The following is a 6,000-nucleotide window of genomic DNA, read 5'->3' as shown; positions in this document are numbered from 1 at the left end:
TAAGATGAGCTCAAGAATTTCTGTTAACAGCTTCTGTTAACTCTGGGGCACAGTTTCAGGAAGTATTGCTGATAATAGGGGAAGTATGTGGCACAGCCTTCGGAGTCAGAGAAAACAGTAACAAAATCCTGGCTCTCCTATTTAAAGTATGAGATATTGGAAAATTGCTTAGTACCCTTAACCTCAGTTTCATTGGGGACAATAAATATTCACAGTGTTGATCAGATTAGATGAGACAACACATGTAACATGTTTAGTACAATTCCTGGCATTTAATTATATCTCAATAATGCTAGCTATTATTGTTATCATTATTATTAAATTCTTTAATCCACTGCCTATGACCAAGATAGCCTTAACCTTCCCCTTAGCTTGTCTAAACTATATATGGGCCTTTTCCTGACTCAGGGCCCCTGACCTCCCTTTTCCTATAGCATTTACTTTAGAGAACTAGGTATTGTAACTTTTTCTCTGCCCCTTTGAGATTTAAATATTTTTAAAAGTCTCTGGACCCTGGGGCCATCCCTTTGAAATTTAATCAAGGAAGAAGCACCTCTGCCTCCCAGTCTCTGTGGGAAAGTGGGAGCCTCAGTGGGCATCTTGCTCCTAGTTGTAAAACTTTCTCTTGCCTGGAGAAAATTTACTTTTCTTTTGGGTAAAACCTGTTAGCAAATACAGATCCTCCAACTATCCTCTATCTCAGCTTGTAAAATCTCTCCTGCCTTTTGTTTCAGCAGAACTGAGTTTCCAGACTTGGTCTGTGCTCTCTCCTCTTTTGCCAGCCATAGTATCAAAATAAAATAAACTTCTCTATGCCCATCTTGTCTGGTGCAAGCTTTTCTTTAATAACTAACTCATAGCAAGTACTTAATAAATGGCGGTAGTATTGTTTTTAGTATTATTAGAATAGTGGTACGAAGAATCACTTTTTTAGAAACACATTTGCTTGAAGAATAGCTATAACAGAGGTGTTTGCATAAAAAAGAAATGTAGAAGTTTCTGATGAGAGTATAGTGTTTCTGCATTATTTATTTACAATAAGAATTTTGGGTGAAGACAGGATCCAGGTGTAGATGTGAGTATGAAGAGGCTGAGTTGTGGATGATTTTGCTGAAGATGAAGCATTAAAGGAGCTATGAAAACTAGATGGCCTCATAAAAAGATAAAAAATATAGAAAAATTGTCAAGTCTTGGAATAAAGAAAACCTGTGATTCCTGTGTCCCAGTGATGGTTGGCTAGGAGGTGCCAGCTTGTGTGGGGTTGACAACGACAGGGAGAGGAAGACAATAATATCCTTAAAATAGGTTGGAGGGAAAGGGCCTGGAATTGGTAATGATCTAGAATTGGTACTAACCTGGAGCTTTCTGTCCTTTATTCACATCAGCTGATGATATCCCAGGAGTCAGTTCTCAACATGTGGTGCCTATACCAGCAGCATCAACATCACCTGGGAACAACTTGGAAATGCAAACTCTCCACTCCCACCCCACTTGGGTGGAGGTTCAGAAATCTGCATTCAGTAAGGCTGAAATATAGGTAAGTTATTATTATTCATTTGTTAGGTAAAGCCTTCCAGTTAAATGTGTTCTCATTGTTTATGTTTAACAGAAAAATTCCAGAGGGTTCATTTCAGCCTTGAATTTTATCTACCCCAATTCTTTTTCAACTTAGCGAGTTTAGTGTTAAGGTAAAATAAAAATAAGAAAAGAATAAAAAAGAAAAAACAAATGTAGGAAAAAAGAAATAAAAACCAAGAGGGAAAAAAGAAAAAGACCTAAGACCAAATATGCCTTGCATAGCAAAAGTTCAAGAAAGGAGAACTTTCTGTCTCACATGTAAGAGAATAAGCAAGTTTGTTTTTAACACCTATTCTGATTTTTCTGGGAAAACTGCAATGAGAAAAGAAGGTAGCACAAAAGACTTCTGTATCAGGAAAAGCAAGTCAGAGGCTCTCAGACTTTTTAGTTTCAGGACACTTTTACATTCTTAAAAGTCATTAATGGCCTCAAAGAACTTTTGCTTGTGTGGGTTTTATCTATTGATATCTACCATATTAGAAATTAAAACTGAGAAATTAAAAAAGAAAAAATTTATTTAAAAATAACAGTAAGAAATTTATTACATGTTAACATAAACAGATGATCTTAAGGAAGATTATTATATTTTCCAAAACAAAAAAATATGAAGAAGAGTGACATTCTTTTATATTTTTGGAAATTAAAGTCTGGCTTACTAGAAACTAGAATTCTCACCCCTGCTTCTGCTTTCAACCTTCTGCAGTATTTTGTTTTGGTTGATGAACATGAAGAAAATCCAAACTTACACCGGTCTGTAGTTGAAAAGGAAGAATTTCGTGAAATACCCAAAAGGGTGTTGGGGACCTCTGAGAGGTCCTCAGACCTTACTTTGAGAACTGCTGGGCTAGATTATCCTAGATTCTCCAAATCTCAGTAGTTTACCACGAACGCCTCCCAAATCTCAGAGACTTGCTCCTTGGTCATGCTGCATTTTATGTGAATCAGCTGGGGGTTTTGCTCAGAGACACAGGCTGTCTGAACAGCCACTGCCTGGGCATTGCCAGTCGTTGAGAAAGAGGAGGATGAGCATGGTGATGCATGCACTGGTTCTTTTTTCTTTTTTTTTTTATAGCTATTATTATCATTGTAAGAGTGTGACTTTCAGAGAAAAGACAATAAAGAGGTGGAGGAAAGTGGGGAGCAGAAGAGAAAGTTAAGTGAATTCATACCTATTTTTCTGTGAAGGCCTGCACTGGTTCTTAACGATTCTTCTGGGAAGTTACCGCCTCACTTGTGTTCACACTTTGTTAGCTGAAGCACCTACTTTAAGTGGCAACAAGCTGAATCCTCTTTCAGGGAGGGGCACTGAATATTGGTGAATAGAATTTAGTTTACCATACTTAAACCTACAGATGACCAGAAGATGCTTGTGAAAAATGTACCCCCGACTAGCTGTTTTTTGTGGGTTTTTTTAAAGATTTATTTATTTATTTGGCTGCATTAGGTCTTTGTTGATGGGTGTGGGCTTTCTCTCGTTGCTGCGAGCAGGGCTACTCTTGCGGTGCGTGGGCTTCTCATTGCGGTGGCTTCCCTTGTTGCAGGGTGTGGGATCTAGGCGTGTGGCCTTCAGTAGTTGCAGCACGTGGGCTCAGTAGTTGTGGCTCACAGGTTCTAGAGCACAGGCTCAGTTGCTCCGCGGCATGTGGGATCTTCCCGGACCAGGGCTCGAACCCGTGTCCCCTGCGTTGGCAGGCGGATTCTTAACCACTGCACCACCAGGGAAGTCCCCTGACTAGCTTTTGATAAAAGTGTTATTTCAAAAGGAAATCATGTTTAAATAGTTATTACAACATTATACTGTTAGATGTAATTTGGTTTCTGTTTTTCTGCTTCATTGATGCCCTCTTAAGAAATGATACAGGCTTCCCTGGTGGCGCAGTGGTTGAGTCCGCCTGCCAACTCATTAAGCATGAGTTCTTGATAAAGAATATGGTCTTTGAGAAAATAAAACATGCCAAAATTTAAGCTAGCAATATTATAATAAAAATGACAACATTTTCAAACATTTACTGAGTACCAGCTGTGTACTGATGTACTATGCTATGGTTTTAGGGTTTTACCTCTTACCTGGGTTAATTTCTGAATGGATTCCTTTGTGTGGTCATGTGTGGAAATTGTGATACATATAATAGTAAACACAAATAAAGGTCTTGAAGATAGCTGAAATGACTTTGATAAAAAAAGTTTATCAAAATCATTTCTTCAACCCAGAAATAAACTTTATTGTAGGTGCTAATGACTTAAAAAAAAACAAAGATTTTTCTTTCTTTGGAAAATAGTAGTCATTTCATGTGATGATTTATCTTCTTACTAATATATTAGTTTCCTATTGCTGCTGTAACAGATTACTAAAAACGTTGTGGCTTAAAACAATCCAAATTCATTATCTTTCATTTTGGGAGATCAGAAGTCCAAAATGACCTTATAGGCTAATATAAAGGTGTAAGCAGAGCTATGTTTCTTTTGGAAGCTCTTGGAGAGAATCCATGTCTTTACTTTTTCCACCTTCTAGAGGCCTCTTGCAATCCTTGTCTCATGGCCCCTTCCTCCGGTTCACAGCCCATCTCTCCAACCTCTGTTCCTTCTTCACATTTGCTCTCTGGTGCTTCTGTCTCCCTCTTATCAGGACCCTTGTGATTACTTTGGACCATCCATGTGATCCAGGATAATCTCATTTCAGGAGCCTTAACTTAATCACATCTGTAAAGTCTTTTTTTTTGCCATGCAGGGGAACATATTCACAGTTCTGGGGATTAGGACATGAACACCTTTGGCTGGAGGAGGAGTTCATTATTCTGTATCCAGTAGCTTTTATTCTTAAAGAGTGCAGGGAGATGTCTATCGGTTTCCAGTTACTTGTGGGACCATAAGAGCTGCATATTTAGAATTTAGGTGAAAAAAAATGTGTTCTTTTATATCCACAAAAACTGCAGAGGACTGCCAAATACCTTTCCTCACTCTTAATTGCGGATCACTTTATCCATGAAGATTGATAACCATTGTGTCTTACAGGTTTTGGATACTATTATTATCCACATTAAAAAATCTAATTATCTCTTCAGTTTCCCTGAGTTGTTTTCATACATAGCTGGGCAACCCAGCTATGCCCCAGAATGAATGGTGGAGATCTTTAAAAAAAAAAAAAAAAAAAAAGGGAAAGCAAAAAACATGATTTAATTGCCTAGATTTTTTCCAGTTAAGTATTAAATAGGAATGTGCCAAGATTACCCACCAGTTTCAAGGATGTTTTTCTGTTTGTCACTCTCTGTAACACATTCCATGTCACTACCTCAGGTAGATCACTTAGATCACTAGGAGGAAGTATAATAGAGCATAACTCAACTGAAGAGCTGTACACTAGAGGCTGTCAGAATTACCACCTGTCTCATTTTCTTTAGACGAAAACAAGAGTCAATATATAGACTGACCTATAAGACAATGGCTTTGTTATTCAATAAACATTTTAGAGTTAATTTCAATGGGAATGATTTTCCTTATTTGATTTTTTTGTTAATACTGAGTTTCTTATTTTTGAGTTAATGTGTGCAACATATATTGAATTCCTACATTTGCCAGGCTGCATATAGGCTCCTCACACATGTTCTCACCCAATGCTTTTATGAAGCACATGTAATTGATACTAATCCATGTGTAATCAAGGCCTATCTTGTCTTCTCATCCTTAGCTATTTATGTCTTTGTATTCAGGTAAAAGATTTGCTCGCAGCTAACCTGGGTATGGACCTAAGATTTCTTCAGGTTGCCTATGCATATCTACTTTAAAAAACAAAACAAAACAAAAAAAACCTAGGGAGCAAATTGAACTTACAGAAGGTTTTATAATAGAGATAGAAGATGGGTTTACATATGACATATCTGTGCTATTCACAGTGTGATCCAAAGACTGGTGCCTGACCACAAATTATTTGTTACCTGATCAGTGATGAAGTAAGCACAACAATTTTATGTCATGGGGATGAGAGATTACCGTAGTGTTTCTAAATATTACTCTCATTATCTATGCTTGTCTTGTCATGGACCAATTATCAAGCAGTTTCTGGACTGACATTGTTTGGAGTGTTACATTTGAGAAACACTACTATACTGTAGAGTAGATAAGTTAGAATAACTTATTTGAAAGTGCCATGCAAACTGTGAGTCTACTTGAGGTTTTACCTTATGCAACTTTCCCTAATCCGGGTCCACATTTCTATAACCATTATGGCCCCTCCCCCAAACTCAAATTCCTCATTTTTTGTTACTTGATCAATTGCTTGAGGTTATAACCTATTCAAAGCAATTTATTGAGAACTATTTATGAAATATTCTCCTCAAAAGGAATTTTTTTCTCAGAATGTGATCATAAGAAAACTCATAAACTCATACACAAAAATAATACAATGAGAATATAAATCAGATCTAT

The sequence above is a fragment of the Pseudorca crassidens genome, chromosome 1 (genome assembly GCF_039906515.1).
Source record: "Pseudorca crassidens isolate mPseCra1 chromosome 1, mPseCra1.hap1, whole genome shotgun sequence".
NCBI classification, from domain to species: domain Eukaryota; kingdom Metazoa; phylum Chordata; class Mammalia; order Artiodactyla; family Delphinidae; genus Pseudorca; species Pseudorca crassidens.
Note: the sequence above shows the minus strand (reverse complement) of the source record.